At 43.0% G+C, this 25,601-nt stretch overlaps 2 protein-coding genes across 5 annotated transcripts in view; one reads left to right on the top strand and one right to left on the bottom strand.

The window, feature by feature from the left end:
• The window catches only part of NT5DC1 (5'-nucleotidase domain containing 1), a 243,109-nt gene that overhangs the window by 128,271 nt on the left and 89,237 nt on the right, over positions 1-25,601 (bottom strand). The gene's annotated exons all lie outside the window — the stretch shown is intronic.
• The window catches only part of COL10A1 (collagen type X alpha 1 chain), a 76,568-nt gene continuing 60,879 nt past the window's right edge, over positions 9,913-25,601 (top strand). The window contains exon 1 of the mRNA XM_005306364.4: positions 9,913-10,221. The gene's annotated coding sequence lies outside the window, so the exon portion shown is untranslated. The remainder of the gene's footprint in view (positions 10,222-25,601) is intronic.

Here is a 25,601-nt window from a genome sequence, read left to right as displayed (position 1 = left end):
GGTCAGTAACTTAAAAAAAATTATTAAAAGCATTAACATTTTTGTATTGACTGAAGATGGGATTTAAACATAAATGCAAATTGGGCATCCAATCCCCTCAGTGCCTTTAAGAATCTCAGCCTAAGAGTATTTATTACAGTTTTAAGTTGGTATTAAAACCTGTTTTGATTTCAATCAAATGCTTGAAATGTGCACTTAGATTCTGAATGATAAACATGAACAAGTTGCAAAGAATAATTTTGAGATTGGCTTACATGTGCACCTTGAAATTCATGAGTTTAGCAAACTGTTCTACAACAGATTGTCATTTGGCAATATGAAAAAATTCAATAAGCTTAAGCTTGTTCGTACAACGACGCTGGAAGAAAGAAATTTGCTTACTTTGAGTAGAAGATACTGAGATATCATGATAATAGCAGCCGTATAAAACCTAGAGAGACAGATCTGTCTAGCCTTCACCATAAATCTGGATTCCACAACCATAATAATTATGGTGTAAATAATTAACTTGTATAGCTGGAGAATCTTAAAATTCAGCACATGTAATACAGATAGCGCTTATACTATTATCTTGAAAAATGCATACTGCAGTTTCAACTTGTTTATAAATGAGCCATAAAATAATTTTCAATTAAACAAGTGATAAATTAAGGAAAAGATACTTGGCTTTCAGAATTAATATGATCTCAATAGAAGAATAATAGTGAATAATGACTGATACACCACAAGACGATTTTTATAATACATTCAGAATGACAGATATTATTTCCAGATTTATTTATTTTTAATAGAAACATACAGAAGGGTAAACAAACAGCTGTATAAACATTATAGGAGAATCTAAAATAATGAATAGTATGGAGAAATGGAATAGGAAAGTTTTCTTTGCCCCTTCACATAACACAACATCTAGGGTCACCTGATGAAATTAACATGCAGCAGGTTTAAAACAAACATTTAAAAGTACTTTTTCATATAACACGGTCAACCCGTGGAACTTGTTGCCATGAGATGCTGTGAAGGCCAAAAGTGTAACTGGGTTCAAAAAAGATTAGATGAGTTCATGGAGGATAGGTCCATCAATAGCTATTGGCTAAGATGGCCAAGGACACAAATTCATGCTTTGGGTTTCCTTAAACCTCTAACTGCCAGAAGCTGGGACTGGATGACAGGGAATGGATCACTCAAACCCTGTTATATTCATTCCCTCTAAAGCACCTAGCCATGATGCCAGCAGAATTAATTTGGGAATTGCTTGGGAAAGTGTCCTATCATGGTGGAATAAATAAGGCTGCCCTCCCAGAAACCTTCTACAAAGGATTGCAGAGTACCTCCATGAAAGTTTTCTAGAGATCCCCATGGAGGATTCCTGTGCTATCCCAGTCCACATAAACAGTGTTTTCTGGGGGCCACCCTCTGCGCAGCTGGAGTGGCCTCGTGGAAACAAAGACCCACAGCACCTCGCTTTTTCTTCACAGTAAATATGCAATGAAACCAAATGTGCGTGCCCACTAAAGTTTAACTGGAATTTGATTGGAACTGTATACTCACCAGAGGTGCCCTCCCCGGCATCACAGTCGGCCACCATGATGTCCTGAGACCCACAGGGCTCCAGGATTAAAAATATTTCCTGGCTCATGGGGAGAATGGATTCACCGATTGCCTGTCTCCCATTCTCCTCCTCCTCCTTTTCCTCATCCACCATATCGTCCTCCTTGTTGTCCCTAGACTCACACAGCTGAGATGTGTCCATGTTGCTTTTGGGCGTACTGGTAGGGTCACCCCCGAGAATCACATGCAGCTCGCTGTAGAACTGGCATGTGTGGGGTTCAGCACCAGAAAGACTGTTAATCTCTCTTGCCTTATGGTACATTTGGCGAAGTTCTTTCATTTTCACCGGCACTGCTGTATGTCCCTCATGTAGGCTTTCTCCCCCACTTCCCAAGCAATCTTTTCAGATGTCAGCATTTCTTCTGCTGTATCGGAGCTTTGCCTGCACAGACTCTTCTCCCCACACGATGAGATCCACCACCTCCTGTGCAGACCAGGCTGGAGTGCATTTGGGGCGTGGAGTCTCCATGACCAGCTGTGCTAGCGTGCACTCAATGCTGATCAAACAGGAAATCGGAATTCAAAAGTTCCTGGGGCTTTAGCAGGGGCGGGGCTGTTTCCAGTGCAGCAGAGTTGAGAATGATCTCCAGAGCAGTTACAGATGAGCATTGTAGGACACCACCTGGAGGCCAATTAAGTCAAATTACACAACGCTATGTCTGCACTACCTCACTGTTGACCTATGAAAATCGAATTAAGCGCTACGCCTCTCGCTGAGCTGGAATACAGAAGTTGACATCAGAGGCAACTTAGGTTGGCGTAAAGGACCCGGTAGTGTAGACACATACATTAACAGATCAACCTAAGGCAGCTTCCGTCGACCTAACTCTGTAGTGCAGGCCTGACCTCAGAGGCAGGATACTGGGTTAGATGGACTATTGGTTTGACCCAGTATGGCTGTTCTTATGTGACACAAAAAAGAATTCATACTCCCATATTTTCGGTTTTGTAGTCTCTTGGTACAGGGCAACAGCTTGATTAATGAAATCAAAAGAATTAGATTTGAATCGCTTCATTTTTCCTCATTACAATTTTTTGATGAAATTTAAATACTTTTTATTTAAAAAAGGAAAGGAAGAAACTGCAGTCACGAAACATAAGCAATCTGAACAAACCGCAGACCCAACCTAATTCACATGGTATATTTTGGCAGGAATTTTCTAACAGGCAGAAAGGTTTAAAATGGAAAATTCTTACTATCCTTAAAGCAAGGAAGAAAAACTTGCTAGTGTATAAGCTTTCCTACTTGTATGAATACAAGAAAAAGTTTTCCTTGTTACTATTGTACTGTTTCAATAAAGGATTTTAAACAGAGCAGATATTTGGAAACATTTTGCATTTTCACACTTCCTAAATAAACTTTCCCACTTTTTTTTATTCTGTCGTTTCAAAAGTGAAAGTGAAGAGATATTCCCACAAAAATAAGAATGGATTAATTTTACCTTGCTTAACTCAGGTTAAGCAGCTACACGTTGCTGCTTCAATTTACATCCTTCTACAACCTCCTGATATCCTACCCATCCCCTGCTCCACTCATATTTTTCAGAATTTGTTAGCAGTTTTATGTGGTGTAAAGCCTGAAGGCAGATTGAACAAATCTAAAGCCTTGGATCAGCCTAATCCATTTTAGGAAGGTCTAAGATTGTCTACAGACTCTGAGATATGCTTAGATTGCATAAAACATTGTCACAAGATAGAATCTCACCTGCATTTCCCTCTTGGTGTTCTTTGGAATGAAACATGTGGTGGATACTGGGCTAGATGGACCATTGGTCTGACCCAATATGGCTGTTTTTATGATTCATAGAGCAGAATGAGGAAATAGGGACATCTAGGAGGGAAATGAGTAGGGAAATAAGGGATTGTAGCCACAGCCTAGACTGGGGCAGAGGGGAAGATAAGGGGTTCTGGAGTGACTGACCGGAGCTGAGGAGGGCTGAGTGAAGTTTAGGCCTGGAGGTGCATTCTGCATGTGACAAGAGGGGTTTTTGGGTTCTACCCCAGTTGGGTAGATAGGAGAAGCACCACTGGAAGCAGGAAGAGTGAGCATGTGTGTGTACGCACACAACTACGTACACTGTGCGGGGAGGGGTCCAATTAAGCAGAGTTCAGGGGGGGTTCAGCTTGGCTAGCTGAATGAGGGAAGGAGCAGGAGAGTGGTGGGTCAGAGGGAGCTGAGGCAGATTTCAGTTGGAAAAAGGTTGGAGGCTGGCTGGTTTGAATGCGGTGTCAGGAAGGAGGAGCAAGGAGAGAGTGTTAGTGATGGTGGGCCCAGAGGTGAAAATCACTACCATGGATTTTTAATTATTATTTTATTATTTGTATTACAGTAGTGACCAGTGACCAACAAGACTGGGACTCCATTGTGCTGGGATAACCCCCACCACCCCAAAGCCACTTATTTACAATGAATAGAGAAGATGCCCCAAAATCATTGATCTGAAGTAATGGATGTCATGGCACGTATGGCCAGGATGTGTGGCACTCTAGTAGTTCGTCCCTCCTTTCTGGAAGGTGAAAAGAAAAAAAAATATTTGAAGTGAAGGAAAGGGCTAACAATCAAGTTTACCTACCAGCAAGAGGTACTGAGCCTTCAATACGATTGAAACTAAAGGAGATGGCCCTCAATGTGGTTCTAGAGGGCAGAAAGCTTCCATTCCCACAAAGACAGCCAAACTACTCTGTAATAATACAGATGACCGAACATGTAGCAGTCAGGGTCAAAACAGTGTCAGTCAAGAGTGCTCAGTTTTGGGAACAAGTTTCCAGACGTCAGATTAATCCAGCTTGCATGCTGCAAAAATGTTCCTTTTGACAAAAATGTATTGTAGTAGCCAAATTAATGAGGGAGGTGTGACAGAAAGGGAAAATAATTGAATTGATAGGAGGAAAGCTCCTGAGTACAGCACAGGAATGGCACTCTGCTACTTACAGTATTTACTAAAGTTGTAAGTTTCAGTCACAGACATCTTAAGAATCTAATGAAATTCAGTTCTTACAAATGGTGCCTGTATATGGATATATCCTGTTAGATCTTTTACCAGGAACAGCCTTTTTGTAGCTATAAGATGAGTCATTAGCAGATCTATTGTTTTCTAATGTTAATGTACATCAATACTTATTAAATCTCACTGAAAAATCATGAATATAACATCTTAGAAATCCACAAATGATTATCTAATTTGTTTTTAAAGAAAATTAAACTTCAAAAATTGCTATGTCAACGTAACATTAAGGACCCAATATAAACCAACAAAAGGAAATGGCAAGACTGAAGGCTGAAAACCAATTCTTAACTAAGCATGATGTGCAAGACATATGGTAGGTAAAATCTTCAATAACAGTAACTTAAGCATAGCAAAACGAGCAAAGGACAGCATTTCGGCCTTAATTTTGAACTGCTTTGCCTGTTCAAGTTAAAGTTATATCCTTATAGTGCAATGCTGAACTGTTACATGAACAAAACCCCCACTGACAATCAATGGGAGTTTTGTTTGTTCGATGACTCCAGGGTTAAGCCCTGCAATAGTTTTCAGCACAGTGGAACTAGACAGGCAACACCCTGAAAATGTGCCTTATAATGTTACTTTCATGTAGATGTTTGCAGTTTGCTTTCCACTAGGAAATGAAGACTCTTTTTTGTAAAACAATGGGGTAGCACATGCTTGTGCAAGTGAACCCATGAAACAAAGTGTTTTTATTGGCACATCTTCTACAACTACTTCTAACCCCTCACTGTGTTGTTGTCTCTTTGCCTCATCTTACAAATTAATTTCCTGTGCGAATATTATTTTAAAGATATATTACTTTAAAATAAAAATCTGTCTGGTTCTGAGTCTATTGTTGTTTCCAAAATTACCATGCAAATAAACTCTTTACAAAGGAAAAAACAACACTGTTATAAGGAGAAGTTGAAAAACTTTTGCCTCACTAATTTTATACTCCTATTCATATTTAGGCCAAGATTTTCAAAATTAGCAGGTGACATTGGGTGGCCAACTTGAGACACCTTAAAAAGGCTAGACTTTGAAAAGGGGGTGTTCTGAAAATTTCGGTCCTTTTAAAGTTTTTCAAACTGGGTACCCAAAACTTGAGGTCCAAAAGTCAATAGTCACTTTTGAAAATTTTGAGAAAGATACTTTGTGGAAGCAAGTAAAGTGTTGATTACTCTGACTGAACAGCCATTCAAGTGTTTCCTCTCAAAAATCAGGCAGATAGGCTTAGTCTCTCAGGTTTGTGATGGAGAAATAGGCCCTTGGTAACAGATCCTGTCTTGTGAGGCAGAAACATAGCAGGCACTGGGTGCTTGCTAAATTAGAGAATCATGTGTCCCAAGAAGGAGTCACTATGAGCACTGTTGCACTTTCTTGCTGGAGTTTCCAAATGGTGCAATAATGGGAAGGCGTTTGGGATAAGTACACCTCTCCTCCTGAAGAAGTATATCTAGGTTTTGCTGTTGTGCTTGCATGCAAAGAGTCTCCTAGCTAAGATGACTAAAGTTTTTGGTAGGCTCATGAAGTCCTCATGACTTCCACCATGACATGGTCACTCTTCTGTCCACTCAAACAATTCACTTTGGACTCTTGGATGTTAAAACATTTTACAACTGTTTCACCGGGAAGCTCTAGCACTGCTATGCTTTGGAGAGGGACTTGAAATCTGGCAGAGGCATTGCCCTGGTGTTAAGAATTGCCCTTTCTGACATTCCAGTGAAAGTCTATCCTAATTTACAGTTTGCACATGTGCAGTAGAGGCTTCTTAGGGTTCAGCAGCTAAATTCTCCAAAGTTTCCATCTGTAATGAGCATAGTCCATCCTCAAAAAACTCCTATGTACCAACCAGACTACACATTTGAAATCGCAAACTCCATCTCAAGGCTCCAGGTCTGAAAAGAACTTTCATAAGTGATCCATCCCATCCCCTGCCGCCCATTCCCATCCTCCGTGAATTTATCTAAGTTCTTTTTTGAACCCTGTTATAGTCTTGGCCTTCACAACATCCTCTGGCAAAGAGTTCCACAGGTTGACTGTGCGTTGTGTGAAGAAATACTTCCTTTTGTTTGTTTTAAACCTGCTACCTAGTAATTTCATTTTGTGACGCCTAGTTCTTGTGTTATAAGGAGTAAATAACACTTCCTTATTTACCTTCTCTCCACCAGTCATGATTTTATAATCGTCTCTTTTCCAAGCTGAAAAGTCCCTCCAATTCCTCCTCTTAGTGACTTAAGTGGCATGAGGCACCAGAATTGAAAGACAGATTATCTTTCAAATGCTCTCAATGCTCTAATTGCTGTCACCCAATCAATCTGGAGGAGAAGAAAATAACCTGGAATGCAGTGGAGTGAGAAGACACATGGAAGTCAGGGAGGCATTGGAGCAGACAGGAGCCAGGGGAGGGTGGCAGAGGAGGACTCTGACAAGAGCCAGGTGATGGGAGGGAGTGGACAGAGGCATGCTGGAGGGAGCAGACTAGAAGGAGCCAGGCATGGGAATGGGAGCAGAGGGGTCTGTAAGCACCAGACCTGGGAATAAAATCAGGATTCCTGAGTCTCAACATTCCTTTGCTATCAGCAAATACCTATGGATCCCACTGACAAACAGCATGTTCATCTCCATTTATGGCTGGTCCATGTATAAAATGACAATCAATTGCTCCACTAGTTCTAGTGGCAGAGATCTATGCTATGGATGTAAAAGTTCCAGTCCTGCTGATAACACAATTTTGTAGGAGTCAATGTGTTCCTATGTGATGGAAATTTTATTTTTTCAGTTTGCTTTTTAAAAAGTTTAGTAAATGAATTAAATAAGAAAAAGGAAGTAACCTACATTAAAAGAACATTAAGGTTACAAAGTCAAGCACTGAAAAGGTAGGAAATGTCAGTATTAAGGTTTTCTGTGCAACCTTAATTAGCCCTCTTGTGCATCTGCATTATGATACAGACTTTCATTACCAGATCACACACCATTTTTTCCAAAAGACCCCTGCCTCATTCAGTGCATACAACGGATGGTGCTCACCAAATAGGCAACCATTCAATGTTTCATTTCATCCTCATCATTCAGTATATTGACCAGTGTCTTATTTCTGCATACCCTTCACACTTTGCTCTGAATACAGAATTATCAATTTAATCATTAGCTTTTCTGTGACACTAATTACTGTAATGTGTGTGCCTGGCAAACACTAAATGAATTTATCTGCACTTACTCCTGTGAGACGAGGTGGTATTATCATCCCCATTTTATAAGGTCAAGAACTGAGGCACAGAGACAGTAGGGTCAGAAGTGTCCACTCATTTTGGGTGACCGTTTGAAGATGCCTAGGATCTTATTTTTCAGAATACTTAGCATTTTATGGCACTTTATACGCTTACTTCAATTGCAGTTGTGAGTGCTCAGTACTTCCGCAACTCAGGCCCTAACGTGCGTTAATATGAAGCACTTAGAAAATGAGGAGCATACAATTAGCTGCCAACTGCAACACATTTGATTTAAAAGATTTGGAGCCTGATCCTGCATCATTGACGTTACTGGGAGTTTTGCCACTGAGCTCACGTGGATCAGGAGCAAAGTCTGGTTCTGCATAGGAATTCTGTGGCAGAAGCAGGGACAGAATCCTTCATCTGTCTTATCCAGGAGACCATCCCTTGTCTTCCTCCAACCCCCCGCACCATTTACTACAAACCTCCAACTTCTTCAGCAAATGAGGCAAAGGTCCTGTAGATACCAGCCTCATTCACTAACCAACCCTGATTCATTCCCTGAGCGCCATGTGGATAAAAATAGTGCTTGATCATGTGATTAAAGGTTTTGCCACAATGCATACGCAGAAGGGGACCAAACTAAGGTTGCATAGCAAAGCTTCCATAGACTTCAGTGCGGCCAGGATTACACCCATTATCTTCAAAATAGTCTTGTTAAAAAAATTGACAATCCCACTTAGATTCATCCAAATGGAATAATTTTGCAAGGAAACTCAAATGAAGGTGGGTAGAAAGCCAGGGTTCCAAGCCATGTCTAGATTGCATTAAGTACAGAGCTCAAGTTCTAGGCAGAATTAGGGCTAGAGTTTGGGCTCTTAAAGAATTTCTTCAATCTGAGGACAAAAGAATTTCTGACAAAATTTGGGCTAAATGTGAACCAGAAATGGAAAGCGAACCCCTTCCCATTTTGGATCCAACATAAAACCAAAACCATACGGGCAGGTTTGAATTTGGGGATCTGAATCCAAACCTATCTGAAATTCCCAAGTATTCTGAGCTGAAGTTCCAGTTTTGGCCCATCTCTAAGAATGTACTGTAGGGAATATTCTGCACTAGCAAAAGAATGGTATCTTTCATCTGCAATTTCTATGATTCATTTGTAATACTACATAAAAGCAACCACGATGGTGTTTGGTTCATTTTTGTATCAGCACTCACTTAAAGATGCATTATTTCATGAGACCCACTTCATCACATTATAAATATGTGAAAATTAAATAGTAACTTTAATGAAAGACTTCTAAAGCAGTTCAGTGATCCACAGTTAATGCACACCCACTGCACTGCCATTCACGAGATTTAATTTTCTGGTCCTATTCTTTCTCCCAGAGACAGAGCCTGAAAATACTCCAGAGGCAAAGCTCTTTCTCTGATGATAAAGAAGTGCCTTGTGTTATATGACTATGCATTCTCCAGCTAATTAAAGAGCAAAAGTGATGGACTTACAATGGAACCCAATGTAATCTTCTTTGATCATAAAACTAACAGCTGTGACCTGGGCTTCAGAGGAGTGTATGACAAATGCAGATACTCAGGGTTCCAAAACAGACAGCACAAATGGGGAAGAGTGAGGAAAGTGGGGCTGGAGAGGAGATTATTCCATGGGTCCCACCCGAAAACCTACAGTCAATTCTCTTAAAACCATCACTCCTTACTCAGGCAAAGCTCCTGTACATCCTAAATCTGGCTGATATTATACATATAAAACTCAAAGTAGCACAAAGATGGAAGACAGATGTAGAATCAGCAATAAGACCTCCCAGGAATTATCCAAACAATTCTGAAATCTGAACTTTGATACTGTAACGTGAACAGAGCAATAAACATGGGAAGACACCGTAATGACAGAGTGGTTTTTTTTCCTTAAAGTATACAAATAATTTTGATTAATTAGAAACACTAGAGATTTTGCTTTCCAAGTCATACTAATCCCATCCCAGTGTAAAGATGTATGCCAAAATAAATGTCATACTCGTCTTTAAATTAACACATGGGATCAGATGAATCAGAATCCTCAATCCCCTTCCACCTCTCATACAGAGCCATTTAACTGCTGGGAAACAGAAAATTATTCTCTCCTGGAACTGACTCAGAAGGCAGATCCATCATTCAGTAGCCAGCATATGATTCAGCTTAGCTTTGCATAAAAAGTTAAAAAGTCCAAAAGCTACCAAAAAAGGCTCTTGAATTAGTGAGCTGCCTCACTTTAACCCTCCTGAAACGCCTGCTGAAAGATTCTGTGAATCATGACTGCTGCAAGAGGAGCACCCCTTCACCGAGAAAGTGGCAACTTTGTGACATCCAGCAAGCATCCCTCTATCTAAAGACATCTTTCACTCAGCTAAAAGGTAGGATGAGAATGTAGTCATGTCAGACATCCCGAAAGATGGGGGGGAAATTACTAAAATACATGGCAGTTACAAAAAAAAAAAAAAGCAATTGTGTTGTTTTCAGATGAAATGAATGTAAAACATTTTAAAAGAAAAATATTTGATCTAAGTTTATTATATAAAACAAGATGTCTCTTAAAATAGGCTGATTTATGCTCACATTTTATTATCTTTACTAGCAAGCGCTGAATAAGAAGCAATAAACTTTACTGCAAGTAGGAAAAAGACATTCCATTCTTTTCAAGTCTCGGAATATGATACAAAATGTAAAAATACCAGCAAATATTTCACTTATCTAAAATTCAGTGTCTGAATAGCAAAATGATTTACTGAGCCTTCATAAGCCTTTAATATTTCTTCATGTGATGTACACAGAGAATGAAAAACCCTATTTCTGCTGTGTAATCCCCTCATGTTTCCAATGGGATACATTTCAAATTGATAAGAGGTTATGATCTAGTTATTAGACCATTTGAAAACAGTTCTACTTTCCTTTCAGATTAATCACATGCTAGATTTTTAATAGCCTAATTATGGTATTTGCTGAGTTATTAACATGGGGTAATTCCTGTGAATTCAAAAGACTTAGGTTCAAAATATTACAGAGCCCCTCAGTGATGCTTGTTACATAAAGTGTCTGTTAACAAAAAGAGGGATGAACCTGCTACATTGAAAGTTTTAATTGAAAACATATTCTTCAATTTCCTTTATGTTTCAATGTGCTTGCAAATTATTTCATTTAAATGCTTCAACAATGCTAATACTTCAAAAGGGGTAAAACCGAACAGATAAAAGTCTTTAGAAAAAAACTGCACCAGTTATGGCACAAAGTTAAGGATGTACCAAACATGAATTACAAACTCCTTTTCTAAGGGGTTTATTATTTTACCTTAAAAAATGGTTTGAACTGACAATTGATATTTAAGCTTCTTTTTTCCCCCTTTCAATTTTTTTTTCTGCATGAGTTTGGCTGTTGTTGTTTTTTCTTTTTTTTTGGTTGTAACATGGACAAAAAGGGAGGGAGGAACTTTCTGTGGCTTCAGATGCTTTTTTCATCACGCTCTACTGAAAAACAGCAACTTAAAAAAAAAAAAAAAAACTTAATTTTACATACCACTTAATCCTTAGTTTGGAGTGGAAACTTTTCAGCAAATGATTTAGAGTCACTCCATTTAAAAATACGTTGAGTTTTAAGATTTGAAAATTGGCTCAAGAACAGAAAAAATACATTTTCAATGAAGATTCCAGAGCACCTTCACAATAACACTGTTACAGCTTTACAATAGGGACTGAAATTATAAAGTATAACATTTCTGAGGGAATCATCACAACTCACCCAAAGATCATTTTAACAGTGTCTCCATAATATGTACTACCCCAGAAGGGTTTGAACTTTGCACTACAAGAGATGTTGGCAATTTCCACATTTGCAGAGCGTGAAGGCCAGATTTAGTTTATGCTAAGTCAAGCAAACTGTAGCTGCCCTTATCCTTAATAGAGTGATGCAACTAACTAGGGTTACCATATTTCAACAAGCAAAAAAGAGGACGGGAGGAGCCCCGCCCTAGCCCCGCCCCTGCCCCTCCCACTTCCCGCCCCCCCAGAACCCCCAACCCTCCCCCCGTTCCTTGTCCCCTGACTGCCCCCTCCTGGGACCCCTGCCCCTAACTGCCCCCCGGGACTCCACTCCGTATCTAAGCCTCCTTGCCTCTTGTCCCCTGACTGCCCCAACCCTTATCCACACCCCCACCCCCAGACAGACCCCTGGGACTCCCACGCCCCATCCAACCACTCCCCACCCCCTGACAGCCCCCCCCCAGAACTCCCAACCCATCTAAACCCCTCTGCTCCCTGTCCCCTGACTGCTCCGATCCCTCTCCGCACTCCTGCCCCCGACAGCCCCCCCCAGAACTCCCAACCCATCTAAACCCCTCTGCTCCCTGTCCCCTGACTGCTCCGATCCATCTCCCCACTCCTGCCCCCTGACAGCCCCCCCCCAGAACTCCCGATCCATCTAAACCCCTCTGCTCCCTGTCCCCTGACTGCTCCGATCCCTCTCCGCACTCCTGCCCCCGACAGCCCCCCCCAGAACTCCCAACCCATCTAAACCCCTCTGCTCCCTGTCCCCTGACTGCTCCGATCCCTCTCCCCACTCCTGCCCCCTGACAGCCCCCCCCAGAACTCCCGATCCATCTAAACCCCTCTGCTCCCTGTCCCCTGACTGCTCCGATCCCTCTCCCCACTCCTGCCCCCTGACAGCTCCCCCCCAGAACTCCCAGCCCATCTAAACCCCTCTGCTCCCTGTCCCCTGACTGCTCCGATCCCTCTCCCCACTGCTGTCCCCTGCCCCCCCTTACCCTGCTGCTCAGAACAGGGTGTTGGGCTCTGTGCCAGCCGGACACATGGCTGAGCTCCCCTGCACAACACAAAACCCGGTCCCTGGCCCTGCACAGGGTTGCCGGAGCGGGCTGCAGGAGGAGCTGCCGGCCGGCTCAGAATGCAGGGAGGGGGGGGTGGGAGGAGGAAGCTGCTCCGGAGTCCAGCCCGGGACTTTCCTGCAGCCCTCCCAGCCGGGGGAGGGAGAAATCCCGGACATTGTGAGTGCTTCACAAATTCCCCCCGGACGCTATTTTTAGCACACAAAAGGAGGACATGTCCGGGTAAATCCGGACGAATGGTAACCCTACAACTAACAGAATCCTACAGGTCAGAACATGCAATTCCCTTCTCTCCAATCAGGTGGAGCACTGCACTCTGGGACCTGTTGTCTAAGGGCCTCATCTTTATATTAAAAAGTGAGAGAGTGGTCATTAGCTGTATGGAGGGCCACATTTTGGTGACCAGTCTGTACCTTCTGTCCCTGGGACAAAACATTTTATTGTGACAGCTTTGAAGATCTTATTAGAATGATTGATATCAACAAGCACATTTCATCATCCTACAGACTGAATGGCTCATATAAATGGCTTCTTTGTACTGTTATGTCTATCTGTTGCATTTAAAAATATATATATTGTTTTGAGGCACCTCTTTTTTCAATCCTTGCTATAGGGATTTCAAGATAGGTCAGAATTTATTACACTGACTCTGAAGTGCTGGGACATGGACTGAAATGGAGATGCCTAGAAAACCCCCCAAAAGCATAGTAATTAAGTAGACTTTGGAGAGCAATTATACACACTGAAAAATAAAACAAAACAGCTATGATAGTTATAGCTCTCAACTGCACTCCATTGCATTTCAGTATAATACAGTAGGGATCTCTGAACGTGAACATGATGCCATATTAATGGGGGAAAGACAGATAGAGGAAGGAACAAGAGCCATAACTTTTAGCTGGAAAATCAGGACCTTAAAGTGTAACATTTGTTTTTAAATTTACTTGATTCAAATCACTTATCACACTAACTAACTCAGTAAAAGTGACCAATATGACGACGTAGAATGTAAATAAATTAAAACATCCAAAAATTAAGCTGGCCGAGGGACTCAGAGGCAATGAGTTTTGCTACCACATGAGAGATCCAAGGGCCCAATTCAGCCATATACTTAAGCACACACTAACTTAAAAAATCCCAGTAGTCTCAATGATTTCAATAGGACACCTTATATGCATAAAGTTAGGCACAGTTTAAGTACCTTCTTGAACTGGAGCTCCAGTTTGGATCCTGGATTTTGTCTCTTATTTAAAACAAGTAATCCTGTAGTGATCCAAAATAATACATTTCACTCTTAGTGTTATTACACTGATTGGACCATTGCAATAGTATTTCTTTTTATAAGGTCTGACCCTTTTCCTAGGAAAAGGACCATATCAGATGACCCATCCTAGCTAATCCCTTAAGATTAACAGGATCTGGAGGAAGCATCATCTGTTCTTCCTTTGTCACAAAGAGGCATGAAAGACTCAAAGAGAATCTATGAGACAGAGAATTCCAGAAATACTCAGCCCACCATAGTAATAAGCATAATATAAGTCTCTAAATAGACAGATGGAGACCTGCACCAAGAATAGTGACCTTAAAAACAGACACCAAAAATTCTCTCCTGCAACTCATGACTCCAGAATAAAGTAAAAAGAACCTATAAGAAAATAGAAGAACAGGAGGACTTGTGGCACCTTAGAGACTAACAAATTTATTAGAGCATAAGCTTTCGTGGACTACAGCCCACTTAGAAGTGGGCTGTAGTCCACGAAAGCTTATGCTCTAATAAATTTGTTAGTCTCTAAGGTGCCACAAGTCCTCCTGTTCTTCTTTTTGCGGATACAGACTAACACGGCTGCTACTCTGAAACCTATAAGAAAATGTAAAGACAGGAACACTCTTTAGTAAGAGTGGAGACACTAGAGTCCCAATTCAGCAAAGCACTTCAATATGTTAAGTTCATCCCTTCCAGCTCATGCTTAAGTCCCCCGACTTCCTATACCATTAAATAAAATAAGACTTTTTATTCTAGCATACAATAGGGCCAACCTGTATTTAAAAAAAAACAAAAACAAAAAAACAAAAAAACCCCACTTTGTAATAAGGAAACTAGCACACTGTAATCTTTAGCAGACAGTTTTTACTTGTGGAAGAATATTGAAAATAAATGTGGAGTCCAGCCAGATTGTCATGAAGACCAGAATTGCCTCTTTTCATTTTAAACAGGATGTGCCAGCAATTTCTCTTTGATATGGCATGCAGCCTTGCTAATTTCAAAGCCTCAAGACTTTGTGGTTGGTAAAGTTGTTTATCATGGCTTGTCATGCAAAGTTGATGGCTCTGCTTTTGCTGTCAGTTTTGTCATATTTGCACAAAAAGAAAATAGTGTCAGATGGGGAGATGGAAGGGGAGGAGGCACACCACCATGGAAACTATGTATATTTGTGTCTTACAACATAGTTGCCACTCATATAGCTTAATTTTCTGAAAATCACGTCATTGAACACAGAAGCCCTAAAATTCCGTTTATCCTGTATCTGTAACCTAATACACTTCCCAGAGCTATTGGCCCTCATACCAAACTAAAGATAAATATGCAATTTCTTGTCCAGGTCACTATGTCGTCTTTGATGTACACTGTCACCTGCACTTATTTAAAGTTGTATGACAATTTTCATTCAAGGTTACACGAGACACACATTATACCTTGGATATTTGTAAAAATATATTAGATATTACAGTTCCATCTTGTATAGACCCTTGTCCAAGAATCATTTGTAAATTATGAACATAATATATTAAATCGTTGTTCAACTATGTAGAGCTATGGGTCATTTCAAAACCTCCAGTCGTTTGATTTTCTAGTTTTGACTCTTTTCCATTGGCCTCTGACAGTGGTCCCATACTGATTTTCTGGTTGTGTACTCTTTTGGTGCTGAACTGTTTGATTCTTCATGATTATTTCATTTTCTATCATATTTAGGATCCCAAATGTCGAATTCCCATTGTGGAAAGGGAAAGACTCTAGATTTAAAGTAAAGTCATTACTTTACACAAATATCCTTCAAACTTTTCCTCTAAGTCTATTAACATTTGATATATTTGTCTTACTTCAATTGCTGGATTCAAATCTGATAAAGTAGGTAATATTTTGTTAATTATTGCTTTTCTGTTCTTTGGTACACAGATTTAGGTTGACTTGTTGAGCTTTCCCTTTTGTGATTTTGGTATTGTTCTACCAAGAGTCATGGTTATTATTTTGTAAGAGCTTGTAGACACTGAAGGTATGTCTACACTGCAATGAGAGCTCGAGCTCAGACTCAGGCTCAAGTCCAAACCCCCCCTTCCAGCTACACGCAATTCTGTCTAACTTGGGCCCAAGCCTGGGCCACAAGACCTAGCAGGGATAGAGCGTTCGAGCCCAACTCCCAAGGGGGCTCAGACCCAAACCATCATTTTGCAAGATTGGTCAATCAACTTCCAGGAAACGGAAGCAACCTCCTGGTTCAAATACACTCTGGGTCCCTACTCAGAGGAGCTTTTTCATGCCATCTCAAGGGAGCTGCCTGCCATGGAACCAGCATTTAATCCTTTCATTTTGTTCTAAGCACTGAGCTGCAGGCAGAGAGAATGTTCTCCTGCATTTATAAGGCCACGGACAAGAAGAAATCCTTTTACCAAGCATGCTGCTAGCTGGTCACAGGAGCAGATAGATTTTGGTTAATCTCTGGTGCAAGGCAAGCAAACAATTTGACTTTAGCCAGAGTTCCAGGAATGGCCATGTGGACCAGCTGGCAGCATTGGGGATTCACTGGACTGGTGACCAGTGCATGGAGAGGATTAAGTGGCTCAAGGCCAACTACTGGAAAGCCAGAGACGAGAACTGCACTTCTGGGAACTCGCCATCCTCCTGTCCCTTTTATGAGGAGTTTGACCAGGTGCTGTACTGAGCCATCAGCACATCATAAGAGCCTGGTCAGCTGGGATGGTGCACTCGTGAATCCAGTATTGGATTGGAGAGGAGCCAGCAAGAGCTGGATGAGGGTGCCAAAGTGACTCTTGTACTCAAACTGGTCCAAAAGGAGACTTTACTGCTGGAGCAGCTACAGCACATTCTGGGTCCCTACTCACAGGAGCTTTCTGATGCCATCCCAAGGGAGCTGCCTGCCATGGAACCAGCCTCAGAAACACAAAAGGCAGAAATAGTCCCTGAGCCTGGTAAGTTTCTGACTCCATGTTTGTTGCTATTAAGATAGGCATTGGAGCGATTTTTGGTTTATTTCCCAATGCAAAATTTATTGCAAGCCTTGGGGAACAATGATATCCAATAATGATGGATTGCATGCCAAGACCCCGGCATCAACCCCCAACACCCCCTTTACTCCCCCACCAGCACTAATCTGTGAAATTCAAAATGGAGACCGGGAAGCACAAACAACAGTGAAACAAGCATTTTAAAATTAGTTTTTTACTAGATACTTGCACATTGTTACAGAAATGCACTGGGGTGTTTATAGTAGGACACTTATACTGCCTTCCCTTTTAATATGCCATGCCATACAAATGAGGCATGCCACAACGTAACAAGTCGCCTGTGAACAGAAAACTTTCCAGGAGTGGAGTTGGAAGGTTTAATGTAGCCCATAGGTGATGAAATCAATGTCCAGAATATGGTGTGAGGTTTGTATGCAATCCAGAAATGTGGTGGCTGTGTAGTTATCTGAGTGTCCGTATTATTGTGTGTTTGCACGTGGTTCCTAGTAGATGCGTTAAGAGTAGCTTACATCGGGGGCCATACAAAGCCATAGAGAGGCAAGCAGTCATATCATGAGGATGCTAATGCACCATCCTGTTGATTTCCCCATGAATTTGGATCCAATCCTGGATGTTGATAGCCACAAACTTTTCACACAATAGAACTCCAGCTAGGTAGTCAAATTGCAGGGAAGGGCCCAGCCCTGTAGGTCACCAGTCCATTCCATTCGTAGATGTGCTGTTCTGTCACCATAAGTTTGATAATGCGGCTGGCTTGTCACTGGCAGCTTGGAATAAAATCTCTGTGCCATTCTGAAACCCCTAGGATTGTAATGTCCTCAAGAATGCGGAATGCCTGAAAGTATAGAAAAGGTTTATATAGTAAACCACGACTCCCCTCTCCCATCAAAAGGCAAGGAGCTCTCAATTTAATTTTTTTTTAATTGTTACTTATCATTGTGCAGTCTTATCACTGTGATTAACTGAGTTTTGCCCCAGGAGCTTGGGAGCTGAGGTTCTCCTCTCAGAACATACTGTAATTCAATTTTACAAAGTATCAATTTGGGGCCTTGAAATTCCAAAAGGCACTTTTGCCTGGGGATGCACTGTACCTGTTGTGAAGCACTGAAACAATATCCAACCCCAGCTGTGGTAGGTGCATTGTTTGGGGTCTTCTTTTAGGCCCTGTAGCAGGGTGATCACCCGCTCCTGCCCGGAAGGGCTTAAAACAGCCCTGGGAGAGGGCTGGGGCAGGGGAAAAGCTGGGCTGATTGGCAGAGCAGCCGCAGCTGGGGCCACGTCCCAAACGGAGCACAGCTGGCCGTTATAAAAGGGCTGTCAGCCAGGGGCTGAAAGAGTCTCCCCTCTAGCTGAGAAGAGAGATGGACCTAGCTGCCTGAGTCCTAAAGGGTACTGGGAGTGAAGCAGGGCTGGGGAAGGCCAGAGGAGCAGGGGAACTCCAGGCTAGCAACTCCTCAGACAGCAGGGCCTGGTCCAAGGCCCATAGAGGTACTGGGAGGCAGAGGAAGGCAGCAGGTCCGAACCCCCTTGCCTATGATGAGTGGCTTTTACACTGCAGTCTGCCACAGGGAGCAGGGGCTTGGTAATGACTGGCAGTAAACCAGACTGAAGCAAGGTGGGGATTAGAGAGGGGAGACCCATAGAGACTGGTAGGGGTATTGCCAGGGGGCAGCCCCCGGGTAAAGGGGCACCGGGGTCTGGGAGGGACACGGGAGCCAGCTACAAGCAGGACACCGGCCTGCAGAAGGCGCCCAAGCTGGAAAAGAGCTAATTCCCCGAGACAACTAGCAGGAGGTGCCGCAGCGGTGAATCGCGCACTGCAACAGGCCCTTTGAGCTCTGCTAGCCCTTCAACCTCTGCTGCTCCTTCCACTTCAGCAGCGCAGGTTCCTGGGATGCAGAACTGTCACGGACAGTGTTTCTGTGATGAACGTATGGTGGACATTCTGGACAGGGTCAAAAATCAGGTGAAGTACCAGAAGAAGGAGGATTCATGGTAAATGTGAAAGGCATAGACAGGTTGCACAGCAAGAGAACAGAGTTTCAATGTGTGAAGAGAGGTTTGCAGCTCAGTTTCTGGAGCAGTAATGTCAGCTGAGAGAGGAAAATAGAGCCCAGCAGAAAGACCTGTTCGAGAGGCTGCTAACACGTCCCTCGGCCCACGCCACTTCCCGCAGCCCCCATTGGCCTGGAATGGTGAACCACGGCCAGTGGGAGCTGCGATCGGCCGAACCTGTGGATGCTGCAGGTAAACAAACTATCCCGGCCCGCCAGCAGATTTCCCTGAGGGGCCGCATGCCAAAGGTTACAGAGGGTCCTGTGGCACCTTTGAGACTAACAGAAGTATTGGGAGCATAAGCTTTCGTGGGTAAGAACCTCACTTCTTCAGATGCAAGTAATGGAAATCTCCAGAGGCAGGTATAAATCAGTATGGAGATAATGAGGTTAGTTCAATCAGGGAGGGTGAGGTGCTCTGCTAGCAGTTGAGGTGTGAACACCAAGGGAGGAGAAACTGTTTCTGTAGTTGGATAGCCATTCACAGTCTTTGTTTAATCCTGATCTGATGGTGTCAAATTTGCAAATGAACTGGAGCTCAGCAGTTTCTCTTTGGAGTCTGGTCCTGAAGTTTTTTTGCTGTAAGATGGCAACCTTTACATCTGCTATTGTGTGGCCAGGGAGGTTGAAGTGGAATCCTACAGGTTTTTGTATATTGCCATTCCTGATATCTGACTTGTGTCCATTTATCCTCTTGCGTAGTGACTGTCCAGTTTGGCCAATGTACATAGCAGAGGGGCATTGCTGGCATATATAACATTGGTGGACGTGCAGGTGAATGAGCCGATGATGTTGTAGCTGATCTGGTTAGGTCCTGTGATGGTGTTGCTGGGGCAGATATGTGGGCAGAGTTGGCATCGAGGTTTGTTGCATGGGTTGGTTCCTGAGTTAGAGTTGTTATGGTGCGGTGCATGGTTGCTAGTGAGAATATGCTTAAGGTTGGCAGGTTGTCTGTGGGCGAGGACTGGCCTGCCTCCCAAGGTCTGTGAAAGTGAGGGATCATTGTCCAGGATGGGTTGTAGATCACAGATGATGTGTTGGAGAGGTTTAAGCTGAGGACTGTAGGTGATGGTCAGTGGAGTTCTGTTGGTTTCTCTTCTGGGCCTGTCTTGTAGCAGGAGGCTTCCGGGTACACGTCTGGCTCTGTTGATTTGTTTCTTTATTTCCTTGTGTGGGTATCGTAGTTTTGAGAATGCTTGGTGAAGATCTTGTAAGTCATTATATAGCATCTATTGTTGCATCACCTTTTCTGCATTTCTATATATCTATATTAGTAAAATTTCACAACAGTGCTTTGCTTTTGAAACCTAGGAATCTGAACATAACTTCAGCTTCTTTCATAATTCACATATATAGCAATGGTAGAACTAAATTTGTATCACTTTTAGTTTACATCCCACTATTGATTGTTTTTTAAACCAGGAGTTATGTTACGGACACCCCTTTCATTTTCCAAAGGAATAAAGAGATTTTTTGAAAATAGAGGTTATGTTATGAATTTTAATGAAAAGAAAACATTTTAGTTCTATGGTGACACCTTCCACATTTTTAGTGTTCAACATACAATTCAATGACATCTGAAAGGCAAATATAAGGAACTACAGTCTCCAAAACTAAATGTGATTGTTAATTTTATGTCAAATCAATATTTAAGTTTCTAACTAGCATATTAAGCATTGACTCCACAAAAGCTGGAATTCAATAACCAATTAGTAAAATTAATAAATAAGCCGAAAAACTTCCAAGTCCCTAGGACAAAAACCCAACCACATAATTGTCTTAAATACATATGAATGATCATTGTCAGCCATTGTACATTAGTCAAATGGAAAACGTTGTATTAGCTCCAAAATGCCCAAAATAGTCAGTGAATGGGGTAATATCTTTTACTGGACCAACCTCTGTTGGTTAGAGCAGTGGCTCTCAACCTTTCCAGACTACTGTACCCCTTTCAGGAGTCTGATTTGTCTTGTGTACACCCACGTTTCACCTCACTTAAAAACTACTTGCTTACAAAATCGGACATAAAAATACAAAAGTGTCACAGCGCACTATTACTGAAGAAATGCTTCCTTTCTCATTTTTACCATATAATTATAAAATAAATCAACTGGAATATAAATATTGTACTTACATTTCAGTGTATAGTATATAGAGCAGTACAAACAAGTTGTTGTCTGTATGAAATTTTAGTGCATACTGACTTCGCTAGTGCTTTTTATGTAGCCTGTTGTAAAACTAGGCAAATATCTAGATGAGTTGATGTACCCCCCGGAAAACCTCTGCATATCCCCAGGGTTAGACATACCCAGCTTGAGAACCGCTGTGACAGAGAGACAAGCTTTCAAGCTACAGGGAGCTCTTCCTCAGGTCTGGGAAAGGTACTCAGAATGTCACAGCTAAATAAAAGGCCCATTAACGTCCTTGTAGTCCTAGGACAAAAAGGGGGGGTGTAGCGATGCAACGACTCACCTACCACGGTGCCTCCTGCTGGTCATCCTAGGAATTAGCTCTCCAGCTCCGGAGCACCCTCTGCTGGCCGGTGTCTTGCCTATTGCTGGCCCCCATGTCCCACCCGGACCCCAGTGCCCCTTTTTCTCAGGGTTCTGCCCTCCGCAGTACCCCCACAGCTCTGGGTCTCCCCTCCCTGGGGAACCCCCAACCCTCTATTCCCACCTTGCCTCAGTCTATGATGGCTACTGCCAATCACCATCTAGCCCCCGCTCACTGGGGCAGACTGCAGTGTACAAGCCATTCATCATTAGCAAGGAGGGTTTGGACCTGCTGCCTTTGCCTACCCTTGGGCTGCCCCTCTGCAACCCCAGTACCTGTTTTAGGACATCAGCAAGACCTGCAGGCTGGGGGTTTTCCAGGCTGGAGCTTCCCAGCTCCCCTAGCCTTTCCCAAGCCCTGCTTCACTCTAGGTACCCTGGTGAGCTCCCCAACAGCTAGGCCCATCTCTCTCAACAGCTAGAGAGGAACTGTTTGAACTCCTGGCTCACAGCCTTTTATAAGGCCAGCTATGGCCTGATTGGGGCATGGCCCCAGCTGAAGCTGTTTCCCCAATCAGCCCAGCCTTTAGCTCGCCGCCCCAGTCCTCTCCCAGGGCTGGCTGTAACCCTTTCAGGCTCAGAGCAGGTGGCCACCCCGCTACAGGGGTTAGTGGGTTACAGATTGTTGTAAGAATGATAAACGACAAAAACACCCTATCACCTGTGGGTGAACACTTTTCACAAAGCGATCACTCTAAAATCTGACCTATCCTCAAAGGAAACACTTTCAAAAGAGGAGCCTTGGAGCTAAAATACATAACTTTGCTAGACACTGAAAATCATGCTCTTAATAAAGACACTGGATTTATGGCTTATTACAACAATCTGTAACCAACTTACCCCCCTTTTTGTCAGGGCCGGCTCTAGGATTTTTGCCGCCCCAAGCAAAAACAATTTTAGCTGCCCCCCCACCCCATTTTTTTTCTTACCCCACCCCCGGCCCCGCCTCAACTCCGCCCTTCCCCAAATCCCCAGCCCTGCCTCCTCCCCCCAGGCTCTCAAGCCTAGGAGGGAGGGAGGGAGAGGGAGAAGCAGCGCATGCACCGTGGCCACTCGGGGTCTCCCCCTCCCTCCCAGGCTCTCAAACCTGGGAGGGAGGGGGAGATCCCGAGCGGCCGCGGCACGTGAAACAGCTGATTCGCGCGCCGCTGCTCCCCCTCCCTCCCAGGCTCTCAAACCCGGGAGGGAGGGGGAGATCCCGAGTGGCCATGGCGCATGCGCTGCTGATCCGGCGTGCGAATCAGCTGTTTCGTGGGCCGCGGCCGCTCGGGATCTCCCCCTCTCTCCCGGGTTTGAGAGCCTGGGAGGGAGGGTGAGCAGCGGCGCACGAGCGGCAGCAGCGGAGGTGAGTTAGAGCGGCCGGGGCACATTTTTAGGGGTGGCATGGCCCGCGCCAGAATGCCGACCCTAAAAATGTGCCGCCCCAAGCACCAGCTTGTTTTGCTGGTGCCTAGAGCCGGCCCTGCTTTTTGTCCTATCACTACAGGGGTCTAACGGGCCCCTTCACCTTGAATGGTCCCTTAGAATATGTGCTAACTACTTATGCTAAACTATCTGTTTGACCTTATATTTAGCTGTGATACTCTGAGTACCTTTCCCAGACCTGAGGAAGAGCTCCGTGTAGCTAGAACACTTGTCTCTCTCACCAACAGAAGTTGGTACAATAAAAGATATTACCTCGCCCACCTTGTCTCTCTCATATCCTGGGACCAACACAGCTACAATAACACTGCACACAAAAACATTCAGTGACAATTCTTATATGTTTTGCATCATAGATGATGGAGATGATGTTCAAGAGTTTCCAAAGGGGACAAAAGATTCAACAACAGTTTCCAACAATCACTTCAATATCAGTACCGCTATGACATCCTATGCTCCACAAGTTAAGATCACTGATATTTGGAAGTCCATTTATTTTATATTTTTTTTCATCTTCCCAGATGCAGATTAGAAAATATCTCAAAAGAACTAGATATTTATGATGAGTACAACAAAATTATAATCACCAGAATAGTAAATGAGAAATATAGTCATGTAGCATGGACAGATTTCATTCTTACCAATCTGGTAGAATAGCCAAGAGTCATTCCTATTTATACCTATATAGATATATAGAGATAGATAGATAGATACACACACATATAAAATTCTGTGAAATTGATCAGGTATAAAATGTGCTAAAAGTAGTAGATTCAACATTCTCATTGATCAGATTTTAAACAGCCATTAATTAACAGAAATTATTTAAAAAGCAAAAGCAAAACTCAAGAAGAATTGAGTGGCTATCACAAAGAAGCAAGTACATCTGCATGGGGAAAACTTACTCAAAAGTTGTTGCAAAAGACTAATTCCAAAAAGACAAATACCCCACTCCCACAATCAACTTTGGGTGACTTCACAGAAAGGACACAGCACTCAGGTGGTGGGGAAGACTGACAGAGAGTGCACTTTCATATCTGCCACGTTCCCATTGGCAGAAGGTAGAGGAATGGGCTAGTTTATTGGCTTTCATTCCCTTACCCCCTTACACCTTTGTCTATTTAAGCTTCCTTGGGCTTTTCAAAAAGCCTCTTGCTCTGGACAGCTACTTCTCCTTCCCACCTTAATATACAACCCAGGCTGTGTTATTCATGACAATGTGGATGTGACCGATTACCCACTCAGCATGGAATTTTTCATCAAAATTGCCAAGTCTGGTGGTTTTATTTTCCCAACTTCCTCACATCATCATGGAGGCACCATTAGATAGGGCCATCCTTAGGATTTATGGGGCCCTAGGTAATAGGGTAGCCAGATGTCCTGATTTTATAGGGACAGTCCCGATTTTGGGGTCTTTTTCTTATATAGGCTCCTATTACCTCCCACTCCCTGTCCCAATTTTTCACATTTGCTGTCTGGTCACCCTATTATGCATTATTATTAAACTGGTGCCCCTATTCCCGACGGCAGCCCAGGCTCGGGGAGGGAGAGACGAGGCAGCAAAGGATACCGAGATGCCCGGCCCGCCTCACAGCAGTGGAGAGTCACAGTTCCCCGCAGAGACCCCCGTACACTCTCCCTCACACAGAAGGTGCGGCGCCGGCATTCTGTGAATATGGCCCCTGCCTAAGGAGACTGCAGTGCGTGCTGAGTGTGCGGGAGCCAACCTGCTCTTACCTGCTGTCATGGGCAGTGGGTGAATCTGCCGTTTGGGGAGGCTAGCTCCCCAGCCCACGTCTTCTGCCTGTGGCCCTGCCATACTCCACCTCTGCTCCGCCCCAGCCCCCACCCCACTCCACCCAGGCCCCGCCCTCTCCCTGCTGTCTCCCTCCTCAACCCTGCTCACCCCTTCCAGCCAAATCCCTGATCCCAAATGAAACAAATAACATTTGAAAAAAAAACACTCTTCTGCAATTTCTTTCTAAAGAAAATAGAGCATGTTTTCCACTGCATGCCAGATGGTGAAGACTGGACATGCAGAAGGTACCTAATTAAAAACACTAAACTTGGGAATAAAAAATGTCAGTCACAGGTTTTTGGATATGCCCTGAAGTTTGTCAGAGATTTATTTGCAAAAACTTTGTAGTAAGGGCGAGTCAGCTGTCCTGCTGAATACAACATTAAATATTAAGGAATACATGATGCAGCTCTTCTCTGTTGTACATTTTCTTAATCAGTATTTCTAAGCTGATTTTAAATTTTAAGTGTACTCTTAAGCCTTCATAAAGTAATCATTCCAGGTTACTACATATTTAACTCACTGAAACAAAGACAAAACAAAGAAAGAATTTTCAATGAATCAGTCACAGAGGATTAGTGTGTTCATAACAATGTTCATTGCTTTTAGAAAAAGGGAACACTAATTTACTTTGTGTGATCTCCATAACAATAGACATGTTTATGAAATTTCACCAACTTTAAAAAAATATGTTTCCAAAGATTTTAGGCATAACAAAGGATTTTATATCTTACTAGATACTGATTTTGCTGGAGAGTTCCCTTAAAACTAGTTCATCAGATAGTCAGAAGTACAGAAGGGAAACTCTTTG

This window comes from Chrysemys picta, chromosome 3 (genome assembly GCF_011386835.1).
Source record: "Chrysemys picta bellii isolate R12L10 chromosome 3, ASM1138683v2, whole genome shotgun sequence".
Classification (NCBI taxonomy): Eukaryota; Metazoa; Chordata; order Testudines; family Emydidae; genus Chrysemys; species Chrysemys picta.
The sequence above is the reverse complement of the archived record's forward strand: the minus strand, read 5'-3'. Positions and strand labels throughout refer to the sequence as shown.